Raw genomic sequence first — 18,588 nt, forward strand, 5'->3', positions numbered from 1 at the left:
TCCGGCTCCTGGTGCCGGCTGGAAAGCTGTGTTCCTGCAGGAAGAGGGCAAATCTGAAGAATGAGGCTCTTTTCGAGCAAAAGCTTCAGCAGTCTCGCCCTGGCCCCAAAATGTCGTGATGGGGACACCAACGATCACCAGCAAACATTCCAGGCCGGGCTCCCTGGGCAGGTGTTCCAACACCAACCAATGGATGCAGCTTTTTTTTTGTTTGTTTTAATGTTTATTCATTTTTTTTTTTAGAGAGAGAGAGAGAGAGAGAGAGACAGAGCACAAGCGGGGGAGGGGCAGAGAGAGAGAGAGGGAGACCCAGAATCCGAAGCGGGCTCCAGGCTCTGAGCTGTCAGCACAGACCCGGATGCGGGGCTCGAAATCACAGACCGCGAGATCGTGACCTGAGCCGAAGTCGGACGCCCCACCGACAGAGCCCCCCAGGCGCCCCTCGCGAGTGGGAGTTTTAAGGGAAGCTCTATGCTTTCCACCTCCCTGTCCCTACACCTGTTGATGTTCTAGGCTCGCCCTACAAGGAGCAGAGCTGGATGCCCGCTGGTTCAGACTGGAAAGGGGGCTCCTACAGGTGTGCTGCAGATATCCGGAGGTACAGGGGTGCGAGGCGGTAAGACTTGTTCATTCGGGGACTGGCCCCTGGAGAGAAGGCGGCGCTCCCTCCCCGGCCGTCCTGTCTTTTCTTGCTCTGCACTTTGTGACGTCTCCTCTGACGACCGTTCAGAAACCAGGTTCAGGAGAGGGATGGGGAGTTCGGTTCCCAGATCACGGCCAATGGCCCACAGGCCAGCTAGGCCGCCAGGCGGAAGAGCCCGAGAGCTAAATGGATGCGAAAGGCGTGACAAATAACCGGGAAGACACGAGAACGACGTGGAAGTCATCGGCTTCCCCGGAAAACGGCCGGTGCGGGCCACCTGCTGTGCCAACCTTCTGTGCTTTGAAATGACGCGAAAGCACCTGTGGGCCCCTGTGACGAGGTTTTGCGAGGCTCCTTTTGTTTGTTCAGGCGTGGGCAGGCCAAGCGTAAGCGTGACACACACAGTAGCTGGTTGTCACCTGACAGGCACCCCAGAGGCCATCCCCAGGAACACTTTTAACAGGGCCTGCAGCCGGGGACCTCTGGATTCCAGAGGGCTTAGCAGAACTTCCCCGGGCAAAACAACACAGAGGAAAGGCTGCGGATGTCACAAAAGCAGGTCAGATGCCAACACGACGTGGCTCGTTGTGATCTCCAGCTTTTCCAGGAGGGCGGCAAATTGAGATAGAGGACCCGCCTGGGGTCCCGTGAGAGCTGGCTGATCCCAGGTCCCGGAGTAGGAAAGGACCATCTCGTTGCGCTGGACGGGCTGGCCAGAGATGAGGCCACCAGAGCCTCAGAAAAGAATAACGATGTCATGCGATGCCCTCGATGGGATTCTGGAATAGAAAATGGACGTTAAGTGAAAACTAAGACAATCTGAAGAAAGTGCGCACTCTGTTCAGTAATAATGTATCGGGGCGCCCGGGTGGCTCAGTCGGTTGGGCGTCTGACTCCGGCTCAGGTCACGATCTCACGGTGTGTGGGTTCGATCCCCGCGTTGGGCTCCGTGCTGTCAGTGGGGAACCTGCTTGGGATCCTCTGTCCCCCCCTCTCTCGCTGCCCCTCCCCAGCTCGCACTCTCTCTCTCTCTCTCTCTCTCTCTCTCTCAAAAATAAATAAGCATTTAAAATAATAATAATAATAATAGCATATCGAAATGGGTTCATTAACCAGAGCAAGTGTACCCCCAGATGTAAGATGTTAATAAGAGGGGCAGCTAGACGCCGGACATTTGGGGAACCCTGTACCACCTTCTCGATTTTTCTGTAAATCTGAAACTATCCCAGAAACAACAGCAACAAAAGCAACCTTATGAAAAACCAGGAGAGAGAAGGCCAGCGTGGGAGAGGCCTCGATTTCACAGCGCGCTAAGAAGGCAGAAACCCGGTCAAAAGAGCCCCGGCTCTGCAGTGGGGGCAGAGAAAATAGACCAGAGAAGGACCTTCTACTAAGAATAACTTCTGTTTACTTTTTGGGTCTCTGAAGACTGTCGTCTCAGCCGAAAACAAAGAGAGGAGACAAAATTTTCTATGCACTGGTTCGAATTCTAATGACCTTTGTCATTCGGCATCCCCGTGACCCCCTTGGAAATGACTTTGAGGGTTGCGTGTAAACCCGTCATCGTCGTCAACAAAAGCTCCAGAAGACAAAACGTCTCCACCAGGAAGGCGGGAGGGACTGGACACAGTCGGAGGGCCGCCCTAGGTGTGCAGGCTCACAAGGGCTGTGCTTTGTCACCTGACTTACCGCCAAATAAAAAGACGCAGGGAATTTCCCCTGGAGCCGCTAGGATTTTACAAGCCTGCGTTTACAGGCAGTTTCTGGCCGGAATGACACTTTTAGAAATAAATTGTATCTCCGTGGAATGAATGTTTTAAATAATAACCCCAGCCAGTTTCCAGATACTGTAGCTCACAGGATTCAGCTGAGGACCTCCATAGCAGAAGTTACATTGAATCTAGGTGTCCAAATTAAGAATAAAATAACTTTTCCAAATATTTTGGTGAAAATAGAAACTTTCCGTTTTATGAGCTATTATTTTTGTCGTCCATCTGTACTCAAAGTAAAACAAAATATTAACGCTTAATTCCATTTTATTTCAACAGTTTAACTTTGCCCCTGAACTTTGAGATAAACATTTACCCAGTGGATGAACTGGTGATTCGAATTTTTGAAACATAGTAAACATTTTCCTGTTTGATCATCTATCTAGTTTCCATAAACCGTATCAATCTATTAGATGTTGTAGCGTCTTTTAAGGTTGACTAAAGTTTAAGGTTCACGGGGCGTGTGGTTTTTTTTCCTTTAATATTCGTGGATGTTCTTTTCTCCCCCATCTCGTTTCCAAAATGGTTACGGAAGTCCCCTCTGCTCGTGTATAATCAAGTTTTTGAGGTGAGGCAATGAGTGGGGGTGTGGTTTATTGATTAGGTGTGAGAGTGGAGCTCAGGAAATCCAAGCTTTGAAATAAACCTTGTCCTGGGTTCTCGCTCCCTCCCTCCTCTTCCCCCCACCTCCCCCCCCATCCCCCACCAGGTGGGAAGAGGGAAACGCAGTTAACCTCTCCGGCCACTAGGTGCTGTGTGGCACCTGCTAGACCTCTCCCAATTGTCACTTGGCTTCTGCTCACCAGGAAATGATAAACCTGGGGCCTCACCGCCACCAGAAAGTGGGCCGACGGGATTCTGGGCGCTGTGCTTGCCAGAGGAAACAGGTTCTACTCGAATGTGCAGGGCTCTGCCTTGTTTCTTCGTGTTTTTATGTGTGTCCTGGGTGAACACCTGGGCATATGCTTCCCGGACGAGCAGGATGTTTTCTTCCTGAACTGCCACTGCTTTTCACAGCAATTGCCACTGGCGATGGCCTCTGACTGATTTCTGGTGGCTCAGGTCGGGAGCTGGCTGAGACACCCAGGAGGTGGAGGTCCGAGGTTCAAAAGGGGCCAAAGCCCAGCTCAGCAGAGAAAGCCATGATGCGCGTGAAGTAAGACCGAGACCTCAGCCTCCACTGCCTGTGCCTTCCCACCCCTGCCTATGTCACCAGCGGAAGCAGCAGGTGTCCCGGGGGCCTCTTGGCTTGGAACTCTGGCTTGGCGGTTTTGAGCCCTGACCCGGCTCCTGACAGCCCGGTGCGCTTGGTTGGCCAAGTTACCTCGCCTCTCTCTGCCTCGGTCACTCATCCGGCAGGTGGGGGAAACAGTCCCCGCCTAAAGGTTTTCTCGAAGATGACCAAAATAGCGGGTGTGACGTGAAACACCTGCCACCTAGGTGGTGTCAAATAAATGGTGGTTTGTTCATTCAATCAGCAGGTCGTGCTTTGAGCACCTACTATGTTCCGGGTGTTGTTATGGGCCCTGGGGCTAGATCGTTAAAACATTTGTGTTGCATTTACCTCATCAGACAAAAGCCAAAATGCAATGATAGAACTTGTCCAGGAAGTGAATGGGTGGATGGACGGATGGATGGATGAGTGAATGAATCAGTGAATGAGTGAGTGAATGATGTGCCCGCCCTAGTCCTCTACAAACGTCCGTGCATCTGTGTTTTAAGGAGCAGATACGGCCCCTGGGTGCGTTGAGGTGAGATCAAGCCATCCCTGCAGAGGACAGACTGCGTTCTGGGGAAGTCTCTTGAATGTTACCTGGAGATTTTCCTCCTGGACCCGGTCCCTTAAACTGGAAGCCAGTACCCCTCGTGGGGTGAGGCCGCATCGTGACAAAGCTAGCCTGACGCGCGAGCCCATAGCTGCTGTGATCGGGCAGCTGTTTCTGCGCCTGTGACAGGCAGACGGGGTCTGAACTGTGGAGGCTGGTGACGTGGCAGGGCTGTTGGCATCGGGGGGCCTTGGCTCCTACTCGCCCCTCACAGACCCCCCCCCCCCTCCGGTCCCTCGTCAGCCCCGAGCCCAGCCCCCTGTCTCCTTCCAGAGCCTTCTTTGACTCTCCCCAACCCCGGTGCTCCTCCCCTTTCTCCGCTGACCTCGGCCCCTGCCCCCCACCCGCAAGGTGCCTCAGTGCCCACCTGACTCCTTGCGGGGAAATCGCTGCCCGGCCACTGTGGGCCTGAGTCCTCTCTCCCGGGACTCTCCTCGGGGCGAGGCCCACGCCTGCACCTTCCCCACACCCGGAACATCAGTCCCATCGGGACCCAAGGGTGCCTTACAGAAGGTTGGTACTCAAATTAACGTACGCCTGGGGGTCACGGCTCTTTGGCCTCCCCTCAGGGTCGGCGAACTTTGGAAAGGCAGAAGGGACGAGGTGTTTGTAGCCGGGAGACCTGGGCTTGAATCTTCCGGTGCATTCACGGCTGCATGCATGGCCCCCGGCAGGTTCATTCACACCTCTGACCTCGCTGTCCTCATCTGTAAGATGGGGGTGCCAGCGGGGTTAGGGGGAGCCGGAGGGGGTTGTCCAGAAGTGCTCAGGAGGATAGACAAGGCCCACATGGCTGAGAAGCAGAGAGGACCGTCCACCGCCGCCCCTTCTCCTGCTGAGCCCGTCGACGTTGTTTCCAGCTGGGGCTGTGATTAGCAATGAGCCGGTCTCCGGGTGAACTTGTGCACGCCCTTGCACGGGGCCCCCGCCTGGGAGAGGTGCCGCAGGGCCGAGGACACGCTCGTGTGCCCCTTCGGTCCTTGCCACCAGCTTTCCAACGTGGTCGTCCTGGCAGGGCTTCCGCGGACAGGCATGAGCCGCCCCATCCCCCACGTGTGGGTTGTGAGGTTTGAGTGCTTTGTTCTGTTTTGCTTTGCCCTCCACGTTCCGGTGACTACATAGTGGGGTCTCTCCAGGTTTTAAGTAGCCTTTCTCTGTGGAGTGATGGTGGCAGTCACCACGTCATGTGCATACGGGGCCGCTGGGAGTGGCTCTTTTAAGGAAACACTTTTATTTGTGTTAAATCTTTATTTTCCAGAGAGAGAGAGACAGAGTGCAAGCGGGGGAGGGGCAGAGAGAGAGGGACACAGAATCCGAAGCAGGATCCAGGCTCCGAGCTGTCGGCGCAGAGCCCGACGCGGGGCTCGAACTTGTGATCTGTGAGATCGTGACCTGAGCCGAAGCCGGATGCTTCACGGACTGAGCCCCCCCAGGTGCCCCTAGTGTGCATTTTTTTAGCCATGTATTATTTTTGGTCTCTGTTTGCTTCCGCTGCTCCCAGAGGACAGGAGTTCACTTCAACACGTCTCGAGACTGTCTTTGTGGCCCAGCCCAGCCCAGGCCCTTGAGGCACATGGCCCGGGGGCCCTTGGAAAGTCCGTACTCGGTAGTTCCGATGGAGACTTCGCTCTGCCGAAAGCCTTAAAAAAATCTCCCGGTGACTGAGGATTGATTTCTCATTTCAGCTCTGCCAGCTGTGGTTTCCCGTAGTGTGAGATTAACTTACATACTCTACAGTTGCTACATCTTTCTGCTGAGTTGATTTATGTTACGAAGCATCCCTTTTGGTCTCTAGGAAGACATCTCGCGTCTCGCTTTGAAATCCAGCTTCTTCCGTAGTGGACAGTGGCACCCGCTTCATTTTGATCATGCTCGTGTGGCCTGTATTTCTCCCGTTTTTCAACGTGTGAGCATCTGGGGTCTTCATACCAAAGTGTGTCCTCTGTAAATAGTACAGAGCTGAAGTTTTAAAAAAATCTAGCCTGATGACGTTGTCGTTTGATTGGAGTATTTAGTCCATTTATACTTAATATAATTATCGATGTATGTGTCTGGATTTGCACCCACTGCCTTACTCTTTGTTTTCTGTTTGTCCTGTTTGGTTTTGGGGGCCTTTTCTTCTTAGCCTCCTCTTTGATCAATAAATTCTTATTTAATTCCAGTTGTTCTTTGATTAGCTGGTTAACTGTACATTCCTTTATTTCGCTTCAAGAGGTTGTGCCGGAAATTATGAAACGCATCCTGGCATTTTAGAGTCTGCCTTAAAATAGCACTTTCGCCACTCTTGAGCCCAGGAGAAACTTAAACGCCTTTCCCTTCATGTAGCCCTCTTCCCTTTTGTTTCATTTCTGTCAGGGATTAATTCTATTTATATCTTAATCCCACGGGACGTTGTCATTCTGGCTTAAGCAGTGGTTTGCCCACACGTTTGCCCTTCCCAGCATCCATCTGTTTTGCTTGTATTTGGAGTTATCTCCCTTCCGCCTGAAAAACTCCCTTTGCTGTTTCCCTTAGCTCAGGCCTGGGCAGTGAGTCCCCTTAGATTTTCTTCGTCTGAAAAATCTCTTTCACCTTCATTTTTGAAAGATCTTTCCATACAGAACCCGAAGCGGGTGGTGGTTTTTCCCAGCAATTCAATTATGCCCTTTTAACGCCCCACCGTTTTCTGTGGGAAAGTCAGCCATTGGCCTTATGATTGATCTTTTCAACACAGGGCTTCCCCCGCCCCCTCTGGCTGTGTGGTCCCCAAAACGGGTGAGTCTCTCACAGTCTTTTCTGTTTCGCATCCCTTCCTGCCCCTCTGCTCCAAGCCGAGTATTTCCTACTGGCCCACCTCTCCGTACACGGACCTCGTCCGCTCTGCAGTTTGCTGCTCTATCCCCCTTCTGAATTCTCCTTTGGGGTTTCAGAGTCTCTGATGCCCTTTGCAGATTCCAGCCCTTCTATGACACTCTCCTCGTTTTCTGCAGCAGGTTAACACCCGTGTCTGATAACCCCCAACACCTGGGGCTGCCGTTGGACCATTTCTGTTGTCATGGGAGTGTCTGTGTGTGTGTGTGTTTTGCTTGAGTTTTAACTATTTGACCCTTCCTCCTGGCACCTGCTGGAATTTTCCTCGACAACTTGGATGCTGTGTGTGAAAAGGGGGCAGCCCTGGCAGACGCTCGCCTCTTCCAGAGAGGATTTTTGTGTCTTTGGTGGGCATGTCCGCTCATTTCTCTCAGGGCTGCAGAGGACATGCGGCTAGATGTCCTGATTCGGGGAGGCTGGGCTCTGGGAACGTACATTTTCCAGGCTCGATTGAGAGCCGGTAAGTTTACGAGGCCCCCCGCCTCCTGATGGGCCCTGGATTTTGTGTCCCCAGCGTCAGGGGACCTGCTGGGGTCTCCGACCGGCTGCCACGTCCGCTGTTTCTCAGCCTGGTCAGTCTTTGCACCTGCAGCTGTCTGACCAGCTGAGCAGAGTGTTGGACCCATTTCTCGGGGGTCCCCTTCTCTCTGGGGTCTCAGCCCCCGAGTCCTGTCTGCCTCGGCCGCCCTCCGGGCCCTCCCAACACTCGGGCCCTTCTGTTTCCGTTTTTGCTTGTATCCAGCTTCTGTAGCTGCTCTTGGCAGAAAGGCTCCTCTGACACGGTCACGCTCTGCCATGGCCCGAAGCGGGCTCCCCGTTATGCATCGTAAAAGCTGGCTCCTGCGGGCCCCCGTATGCCTTCGAGGGGTGTAGGCGCAGAGGGCCGGGCGGAGGTGGGACTTCAGACCAACAGCAGAGGAAGAGCCTGCCCCCCGGGGTCAAGTAGGTAGGGGAGAGACCCCCCCTCTCTTGCTTCCAACACCGTGACCTTGAGCAAGCCCCTGCATCTGTGCGCGGGCCTCGATTTTCTTACCTGCAAAATGGTCTAAAGATGCCCCTGCTGTGTATTTCATAGACTTCCTGGGAGGAGGAGCCATAGGGAGTGTAGCCACAGGCAGTCTGAGAATAACGACTTCTTTTCTTAATAAAGATGCAGAGAGCCCCGGACCAGCCTTGTGCAGCAGCCCCTCCTCGGGGCATCCGTGGGCTCTGTGCCCGATCGATAAGGGGTTACTGGTCCAGCGGCATCATGGTCACCTGTGTGCATGTCCCTCGTCCTGAGATTAGGGGGCGCCCCAACCGCAGCTGCCCTCCGAGCCCCTCGGAGCGGTTGAAATCTCTGAACGTGAAGACTTCCATCTGGCATTTTCTAAAGCAGTGACTACCCAGACCTTCGCTCGGTAAACATTGGCCGAGACGCTGAACTTTGCTGGGGCAGGAAAGTGCCGTCGGCTCCAGGGTGCTGGCACTCGCTCTGTGCTCGTTGAAAGAAGGCAGGGAGGGAAGGGAAGCATTCCGTCCGAGAGCGGACCCAGCTCCCGGCGCCCAGTCCCCGGTCCCACGGCAGACCCAGCTCCCGGCGTGGTCTGGCGACCAGCCGCCTTGCAGCAAGAGCGGGCGTTTTAGCCGAGCGATTTCTGCCTTTCTTCAAGACGACAACGCATTTATGCTAACGTGGGTCTTATCACCGGGGCATTACACTTCCCTGGAAGTCCAGCCTTCCCGAGGTCTCAGCGCTGTCTTCTTGGCATCCGTGAGGAGACTGCCGTCACCTTAGAGCACGTTGTGACCCTCACCCACCCACCGGCTGCCCCAGAGCCCCGTTTGTCCCTTCTTTTGGTCATTTTTTGATGAATCAAAACCAGCCCCCCCCACCCCCCCGAGACAAAGGTAGGACCTTGCCTGGCTCTGGGCCGGCGTCTCGGGCTTTCCCCACCAGCCTTTGTTCCCTCCGTGAGCCAGCTGGAGTCGCCCCCCCGCCCCGCCCCTGCCGGTTTCTTTCCCTTCTCTTCTCTTCTTCGATTCCTTTTTTTTTCTTTTCTCAATGTGGAAGCAAAAAGCTTCACTCCCCCCCGACCTGCCCCACTGCAGAGGCTGTTTCCACGGTGGGTACGGCCGAGGGGTTCTCCTGGCACACTGGCAGGGTCATGGCTCGTGGAGAGGGTGGGGGACACTGATGAAATACCACCCAGGGTCCTCCCTCCTGCCTCCAGGGCTCCCTGCATCGGGTTGATGGGGCTGGAGCCTCAGCCCGCAGGGGCAGGTCCGTGGGGCCTCGCAGCCTGTGCCCGGGGAGCTGGGGCCCGGGTCTGCCCACAGGCGCCGACTATCGGGAAGAACCCCATGCCCCCCTCCCCCCCGTGCTGGTTCCCTGGCCTCAGCCCCACAGACGAGAAGGAAAACTTCTCCAAAGGCCAGATGCTTATCTGAAAAACAGGTTTCTCAGTCCCCATGTTGCCCTTTGTTTCTCTGAACCATTTTTCTCCTTTGTTCTTGGTTCTATTTTTGCAGTGGAGAAGCTTTTCAGATGGACACCCTGGACTAGGATGAACTTTAAAATCTCCCCCCTGGGGATCAGACAGATGCTGGCCCCTTCCCTGCTCGTGCTGGCGGCCAAAGTCAAGGCCCTGGGCAGCGAAGGCCTGAGCTCGTCCAGGCCAGCCCAGCAAGAAACAACAGTTTTCCTTGTCCCTGTTCCTCCTTCCCTGTCCCTTTGCTGTGGAAAGTTCTTTCCCTTTCTTCACATCCCTCATCCCCACGAATCTGTGGGCCTGTGGCCGGTTGCCCTGTTCACCTACTAAAATGATTTGGGAGGGGAAAGTCATTTACACCTTAGTATGAATTTGATTGGTAGTTGGCCCTCTTCGCAGCATGGTTGCTCTCGGGGCCAGTGAAAAGCTTAGTGCTGCAATGTAGACATCTGGGGTGGTTACAGGAAACCGGGGTTAAGGATGGAGGGCCTCCCGCAGAGCCCGGGCACTCATACACGCGAGCCGCTCACCCTGAGTCCCGGCTGAGTCTGCGAACTACCCATGCTGCGGGACAAAGGGGCCCAGGGTGGTCCCAGGGGGGTGCAGGGTGATTTGTGGCATAACCGAGGACAGGGTGCGGAGAGAGCTGGGGGCTGCCGGGCTGGGCAAGGAAGGGACGCACGGAGCACAGGACGGCTGACTCCAGTCTGTGAGGTCCTTCCTGTGAAGGAGCCACGGTGTGGGGCCCACGCGTGGAAGCAGCTGCTTTTGTGGAGCAGATTCCCTCCGAGACAGGCAGGGCTGCCCCGCGGACAATCAGCCGCCTCTGGGATCTTTGAGATCTCGGTTCGCCATCATCAGAGGAGGCCTCGCGCATTGTTGGGGGCCCTTGGCTGAAACTTCAGCACGGCCTGCTGAACCCCCACCTCTAAGCTCCTCTCCAGCCCAGCAGGGTCAGAGCCCCTGCAGCCTGGCCCCCCTCTCCCTGCCGGACGCCCTCCCTCAGGGCTGGCTCCTGCTGTGGCCTCTGCTCAGTGGAGCTGAGCTCAGTGGCCCCAGAGGGGCCGCACGACCATCCCTACGTCCCCGTCGCCACGGCGGCCCGCTGACGCTCCTGCTTCCTCTTGGCCTCCCGCGCTGGGGTGTCGGCCCTGCGGGCGCAGGGGCACAGCGGCCGGGCACGCGGAGGCATCCAGTGGGTGGCTGTGACTGGTGGCCGAGAGGCAGGTCCCGGGCGGCTGAGTGCTCTTCCGTTCAGGCCCCTCCGGATCCGAGACAATTGTGACGATCGGCGGCTGTCACGAGCAGACGGCCAGGCGCGGAGCTCCGCCCGCGTCGTCACAGCCCTGACCAGCGGGGTCCGGGCGCGAAGCTTGCGTCACGTGTGGGGCCTGTGCTGGGTGTCTTGGGTCCCTTCCCGCCATCCCAACAGCCTGTTAGTGGGAGCCAGGGAGAAACAGGGACCCCAGAGCCAAGGGAATTTGCCCAAGGTCGCCCTGAAGGCGTATGGGGACTTGGCGGGATTCTCGGGGAAGTTCCGTCCCAAAGGACTTAACGCTTCTGGAACCCTCCTGGGCCAGTGTCTCCCAGGCTCTTGGAGCACCTGCTGTGTGTCAAGTGATTCAGGGCGGGGTGGCAGGGGCGCCCTGACTTTGGCCTTCCCCCTGGTGGCTGCCAAGCCTGCTGCTCCCCCGAGGACTTTTAAATCCGTCCAGGAGCACGGATGCAGGCCAGGCCACCATTGTGACCTTCCAGGCCACAGAGGGTCAGAGGACCCCAGGGCCACCCCCTTATAGTTCAGTGAGGAAGCGCCCGCCCACCCCGACGAACGTGCAGAAGGGCCCAGAAGCAAGGAAAGGCCGTCCCGAGGCCCGAGGGAGGCCAGTCTGTGGCCCGCGCCCGGGCTAACAACCAGCATTGCCCATGTCGGTCACCCTCGTCCCCAAGGACGTTGCTCTGCAGGGGTCACCCTTGCTGGTGAAAAGAAAGTGCCAACGTACATCATTAAAAATCCTTGTGTTTGGGGCACCTGGGTGGCTCGGTCGGTTGAGCGTCCGACTTCGGCTCAGGTCGTGATCTCGCAGCTCGTGAGTTCAAGCCCCGCGTCGGGCTCTGTGCTGACGGCTCGGAGCCTGGAGCCTGTTTTGGATTCTGTCTCCCTCTCTCTGCCCCTCTCCCGCTCACACTGTGTCTCTTTCTCTCAAAAATAAATAAACATTCGGGGCGCCTGGGTGGCGCAGTCGGTTGAGCGTCCGACTTCAGCCAGGTCACGATCTCGCGGTCCGTGAGTTCGAGCCCCACATCAGGCTCTGGGCTGATGGCTTGAGCCTGGAGCCTGTTTCCGATTCTGTGTGTCTCCCTCTCTCTCTGCCCCTCCCCCGTTCGTGCTCTGTCTCTCTCTGTCCCAAAAATAAAATAAAAAACGTTGAAAAAAAAAAATTTAAAAAAAATAATAAATTAAATAAATAAATAAATAAACATTTTATTTATAAACATCCTCGTGTTTGGGGCTCCTGGGTGGCTCAGTGGGTTGAGCGTCCGACTCTCAATCTCGGCTCAGGTCATGATCTCACCATTCATGGGATCGAGGCCAGAGTCGAGCTCCGTGCTGAGCGCGGACCCTGCTTGGGATTCTTTCTCTCTCCCTCTCTCTCTGCTGCTCCTTCCCCGCTCGTGCATGCTCTCTCTCTCTCTCTCTTAAAAAAAAAAAAAAAAAAAAAAAAGCCTCCCTTCAAATACTATTTGAAAACCATTGGTCCCGGCGCCTGGTCAGCCGTGTCATGCCGTGTTCCGGGCAGCAGTGAGATGGATGAGCCCACGGCCCTGCCCTCCCCTGCCACCCCTCCGTCTTCCCTGCGCCCTGCCGGCCCCACTCAGGCCTCCTCCGGGCTCCTGCAGGCCTTCCCCCTGCTTTGGAACAACTGTCCCCTCCTCTGCCGCTTCCTGTCCCCGGGGGAGTTCTTAGGGCTCCGCTGAGAAGCCACTCCCTCTGGAGAACCTTCCTGAACTTTCTTTCCCAGATCTGTCTCTACTTCTGTAGCCTATGGGTTTTTCTTTTTTACTTTCGCGGGCAGCTGTGAGCTGCGTCTGTCCGTGTCCCTTTGTGTCTGTAGCCCACAGCTCCGAGGCAGCTCTTGGTAGGACCCCAGTAAATCCGCTGATGGCCCCTGCGGGGGGGGGGGGGGGGGGGTGCCGTCCTGCCTGGAGAGCCCAGCCCTGCCCCCTCCCCTGGCAGGGGCTTGTCAATGGTGCTCTTGTGGCAGCTGGACCAGCTTGAAAATGTTAAGACAACAACTTCGTCCTCCTCGCTCCCGGAAAGAACCCGTTTGTAAAGATCTCCCGGCGTCCCGTGACAGGCAGGCCGCGCAGATGAAAACGGGCCCGTGGGTGCCAGTTCTCGCTCCGCATGGCGCTGGGATGTGTGGACACTGATGGAGTGCACGTTATTCGTTCGTTCGTGCTTCGGAAAAAGACCTCTGCAGCCTGCCGAGTGCCAGGCTCCACTGGGTGCTGAGAAGACAGCACACAGCAGGACGGACAGCAGCCCCCTCTCGTAGCACAGAGAGGAAATACTTAGCCAGGGGACAAGTGACAGAGGCCAGATTGGAGCTCGGGAGCGAGGGCCGGGGGACGCGCTCTGGAAAGGCACTATCTGAGCCTAAGGGGAAGAAGTGAACTCCTGTGAGGGCGTTAGCAAGAGTCTGCTCCTTGGTGAGGGGGTCCCAGGAGTCATTTAAGGGAGAACAGTCCCCTTGCTCTGGTCCCCAAGGCTGTGACCTGGGGCCGTAGGACTGGAAGCACCTGGCTCCTCGCCGGAAAGCCGGCCCCACACGTCCCGGGGCTGCAGACGGCCGTCCAGCACCGAGGGCCGGAGGCCGTGCTGTCCTTTCTGAGGCGTGTTCACAGAGGCGGGGCAGGGCCCGTTCGGTGTCCCCCTGGACAGCAGGATGTCCCCTCAACAGACTTGCCTCACCAAATGGTTTCAGTGCATCTGCTCACACAGGACCCGGTCCACCTCTGGGCACTGTCCAGAGTTTCTCCTTCCCTTTGTTCTCCTTTTGGAAGGAACTGGGCGCTCCGACGTCCTCCCTGAGCACGGATAGGATGGGCTTTCTCTTCGGAAAGGTGGCAGGAAGGAGCCGGGGCCAGCAGGGGTCATGGGCTTTGTACCCAGAGCTGAGGTCAGAGGTGGGGCTCTCCAGCAAATGGGGAAGAAAGCAGAGAGGAGGCGTGATGCTTAAGAAAATCTCAAGGTCTTTGCGCCGAGAATCCAACCATGAAATAAGAAACCGACACGTTACCTGTCCAAGGGATTCTCTAGCTGCTTAAGGGTGGGTGGGAGGGGCGAGAAAGGGGAAAGAAAGCAGAGACATTTGGTTTTCCAGAGAGTCTGATTTCAGAGGTAACAGTCCACACACAGGAAGTGGGGAGGCCGAGTCGTGCAGGGTCGAGGGGTGCGGGCGCCTCGAAGGGGGCCGCCGATGTCTGCGGACCTGGGCAGTGCTGGGCTGTAGCCGGGCTGAGCTTCTGGATGGATTTCAGGGCCACTAATCATATTGACGGGAGAGGGGAGGTCAGACGCTTTGGGTCCCTTTTGGGCCCCGTAGGGATCAGCTGGTCTCCTCGCGTACGTGTGTGTGCACATGTGTGTGCATACGTGCACGCGTGTGTGTGCCTTTCTCCTGGGTGCCCACAGCTACTGCCGGTGTCATTTTCAGGCATGAAAATCTAGAGCCAGTGACTCGGGACAAAGTAGCCTGAAGCTGACGTTGTAACCGAGGGGGAGGGGCAAGACAGCAAACAAGACAGGGCCCCAAAGTCTGGGGAGGGAAACAAAGCCAGGGGAGGGAGAGGAGGGCAGAGGTGATAGGATGCTGGGAGGGGGAGGGAGCAAGTACCAGAACGCCTGCCGATAAGCCAGTGCGGTGGGAGGGAATGAACAGGGTAGATGAATGAATGAATGAGTGAGGGAATCCTGGGTAGACAAGTGAATGAGCGCCCCCTCCCCCAACCAGACATCCTGGTGCAGAAGAGCCTGAGACACCTCCTCCAGGGGGCCCGCCACCTCCCGAGCATCGGCCTGAGTCCAGGGCTCCCCAGGGAGGCGGTTGGGTCCGACGCCCCCAGCCCTGTGCACGCGGTCGGGCGGTGGCGAGGCTGACACGGAGGGCCCCGGGTGTCCTAGGGGAGCCCTGGTGGGCTTGCTTTTGGGGCCGGCTGGAGAGCTCCGCCCCCTCCACCCAAAGCCCGCATGACCCGCTCCGCGTGATCCGTCTGGTGAGTGGAGGCGCTCTGTCAGAACCTTGAGGAATGTGCTCCGTCGGCTCTGAGGCAAAGGGGGCCTTCTCTCAAGTGGTGCTGGAGAGAGAAAAGTTCAGCAGGTGGGTCACTTTCCCTTAAACGATAAAAGGGCCCAGCGGAAGCCCGTAGACCCCACGGGAGGTCAATGGCGTCCGAAACCGTCACGCGTTTCCTGGTGAAGAAACTAATTCGGGTTCCTTGCGGAAGCTTCCGGAAACGCAGAAGGATACCCGGCAGAAAGCTTTGCAGCCAAGCTCTCCGACACCTTATCCCTGACCCCGCGCGGCCCGAGCCCCGGGAACGTGGCCTGTCCGAGCTGGGACGTACCGTCGGGGCAAAAGGCACCCCAGGTCTCGAACACGCGGTAGGGGAAAGAAACGTAAAATATCTCGTTAGTAACTTTTGTATTGATCACCTATGGAAAAGATGTTACTTTTCCGCGAAATAGGCTGCATGAAGTCTTTTACTAACTGCCCCCGATTACTTTACGCTGTGATGTGGCTACTGGAATATGTCCGGTTACCTGCGCGGCTCACATCACGTTCCCGTCGGCCAGTGCCGTTCTCTAGGGTCCAGGAAATCCCTCCTTTCAGAGAAGTTCCTTCCGGAGGATGAGGTCTGCGGTTCATATTCTGATCGCCGGGGTTGGGTCGGGGAGACGGGCTGACTTGTTGCGGAGGCCCCTGCTTTCCGTGCTCGTTCGTATGTCCCGCAAACATCGTGGGCAATTGTGCCCGGCCGGGCCGGCCCCGGGGATACCCCGGGGGTGTCCGCCCGAGAGAGGCTTGTGGCCCAGCAGCTCGGCGCAGGACGGAGACCCTGGCCCGTACCGAAGTCACGTACGTGTGAAGGGCGTGACCAAGTGAACGTCAGGGTTTCCAGGGGAAGGCCATTCTGGGCCCCGCGAAAACCTGGAAAGGTCACTTATTCCTGTCCCTTATTTCCAGTCCCCCAGGAAAGCATCAGAATCGTCCCATAAGGATCCCCAAGCCTGGTCATCTGTCCAGGGGGCTCTGGGTCTGCTCGATCCTTGGGGAAACTCTATGAAGCCACACACGTCCAAGGGGATTGGCTCCAGCCGTAGCCAGAGCCCGTGACGTCAGGGTCCAGCCTCCCTGGAGATGGGTCCTTAGGGAAATTAAAGGGCAGCGGGGGGGGGGGAGGGGGGGGGGCACTGACCCCAGGGGAATGACCGTGCAGGTGTGATGCATTTACTGTCCCAACACCCACGCGCACACACACATGCACACACGCGTGCCCCCCGACACACGTGGAGGATGCAGGGCTGCGTGGGGCGGGGGGGATGTTCACACGCTCTCAGCAGGGCAGGGGCCCCGGCTCGCCCCCCAGCTCCGCAGCCCGGAGGCCTCCCTGCCCTCACTCCGAGCGAGCACCCCGTCCTTGTCTGTCAGAGCCTCCCGTCCACCTGGAAGGCAGCACGCGGTCGGGAGGCAGCCTCCGCGCGTGCGGAGTGGTTTAGGCTCGGGGGACGGCAGTTCAATTCATGTAGGTGAGATGGGCGTGCTTTGTCTTCGCCGGGAGCTTTGGTGCAAGGGACTCCCCCCTGCCCCGAGCAGGGCAGTCTGAAGCTCTTCCCTTCTTTCAAATCCCGGGGAGAACAGTTAAAGCAGAAAAGGAGCTTCTGAGGCTTTGCTTTTGAGAAGCAGGGGCTGGCGGGCCATGACGTGGAGTTTCCACACCGCTGGGCAGGGGGGTCTGGCGGCTGGCTCGGCCTCGGCCTCGGCCTGCGGCAGGGAGGGGGGCTGTCCCTGTCCCCAAGCCCCCAGAGCGGGGAGGGGGGGCGGGGTTTCTGAGGCCCAGGCATCTGTCGTGAGGATTAACGCTGTGATTCCCAAGGGGGCGCTGGGGAGGAGGGAGACTCAGGCTGGACTTCCCCCGACGCCTCCGAAGGAAGGACCCCGGGGTTGGAGGGTAGGGGACGGCTGTGCCAGTCTCCTTGCAGACGGCTGTAATGACCGTAAGAGCTCGAGCTGATGTCTGTAGAGGGCTCAGCACGGTGCGGGCTCACAGCAAGCCCCATGCCACTGCTTGTTAAATAAATAGACACGAACAGGGAAATCTGTGATGTGCTGAGGACTGGAAGGGGGTGAAGGGTGGAAAGAGAGCAGAAACGAGCCCGAGTGCCGGGACAGAGCCGGGAGCGGGGCCAGCAGAGGAGAGTGGCACCAACTGAGCCGAAGCAGAGAGGCTTCCGGGAGGAGGCGGCGGCCGGCTGAGCTGGCCGGGCTCTAACCCAGCCGGGCGTGCTCGCGGGGTTCTTAGGAATTCTCAGAAGGCAGGCACGGGTTAGCAAAACACACGAGGCGTCTGAAAACGCCTGATCCAGGGATCAGACAGAACTTCATGCTCTGGCCACGCTCCAGAACTCGGGCCTGGCGGGGTCTGTGCCCGCGGAGTCTCCCTCGCCGCCGCTCGGGGCTCTGACATCATGCGAGGGAAGGAAGTGACAATAGCCCCGTCTCCTGCCCACCCTGTCTCAGCTGTCAGCTCCCGGGCACGTCTTCCCCGGGGGAAATGACACCCCGAGGCGCATTTAGCGCGTGAGGTCATACACCTGTTTGGCGCGTGTCTTTCTGGCGGTCGCCCACCGGACCCTGGAAGGGGCGTGGGAGCGGGACGGGGCCGTTGGGCTCACCGTAGCCCTGACTCATGAGTGGCTCACTCCTTCCGTGCTGTCTTCCCCACCCGGCTGCCTGCGTGAGTCAACAGCATTTATTTAGCACCGCTGAGTGCAGAGACGGGTACTGGGGCGAGGGCTGTCCCGCTGTGGGGACGGCCAGAGCCAGCACGACCCCCTCCACCGGCTGCGGGCAGCCCGAGGGCCACGTGTGCATTTTGTGAAAACAAACTGAATCTCCTGCTTCATCGGTCTAGTCCCGTGTGTGCACGCGTGCATGCGTGTACGTGCGTGGGCGTGTGTGCGTGTTGAATTCACGGAACGAGCCCTGGTCTGAGGGGTCAGGAGAGCTAGATGGAAAGGCAGATCTGCCTCCTGGCCGGGGCCTGAAGCCAAGGACATCACCTCTCCCGGCCTCTGCCCTCCCATCCGAGGACGTGGGTGGTAAGATCAGCCTTGCGGGTCTTGAGAGGCAGGCAGGGGCCAATGGGGAGCCTGGGGACAGCGGTTCTCACCTTGGGGGGGGTTGCCCCCCACCCGCCCCGCCCAGGGACATCTGACGATGTCTGGAGACATTTGTTGTTGTCACACTGGGAGGGAGGGTGCTATCGGCATTTAGTGGGCAGAGTCCAGGGATGTCGCTGACCTTCCTACTGGGCACAGCCTGGCTCCCTGGGACAAACAGCGAGCCAGTCCAGATGTCAGCAGCGCCTCCGAGAAGCCCAGCCCGAGGGCACCCCGTTAGGAGAGTCACCAGGGCCTGGACGGGTGACCTGGGGCTCACCTGACCTGCCTCCCTTTCTAAAGCTTGGCCTGTTTACCTTTTCGCTAGGCTGCTGACGGCCGGGGAGTGCCGTGGCAGGTGCGGCTGGGCAGGGCACAGAGCAAGGTGTCCCTTCTCGTGGGCAATGGCAAGGAGGGGAAATAAATGTCGCTGGCCGGCCCCCTGAGCCTCTTAAAAGGGAGCTTGTCTTGCAGCTGACTGCGAGCTCGGCCCCCTGCCCGGCTGCCCTGTCACCCCGTGCTTGTGCTCCTGGCGATTACTCAAATGTCGGCCAAGACGTGAGAGCATAACAGCGGTGGACATCAC

The 18,588-nt window shown here is 57.7% G+C and overlaps 1 protein-coding gene and 1 non-coding gene across 2 annotated transcripts in view; both read left to right on the plus strand.

The window, feature by feature from the left end:
* The window catches only part of ANO1 (anoctamin 1), a 139,231-nt gene that overhangs the window by 37,022 nt on the left and 83,621 nt on the right, over positions 1 to 18,588 (plus strand). The gene's annotated exons all lie outside the window — the stretch shown is intronic.
* Positions 1,506 to 1,590, plus strand: TRNAR-CCG (transfer RNA arginine (anticodon CCG)). The gene has a single exon. It is a non-coding gene; the product is annotated as a tRNA-Arg (tRNA).

This window comes from Neofelis nebulosa, chromosome 10 (genome assembly GCF_028018385.1).
Source record: "Neofelis nebulosa isolate mNeoNeb1 chromosome 10, mNeoNeb1.pri, whole genome shotgun sequence".
NCBI lineage: Eukaryota > Metazoa > Chordata > Mammalia > Carnivora > Felidae > Neofelis > Neofelis nebulosa.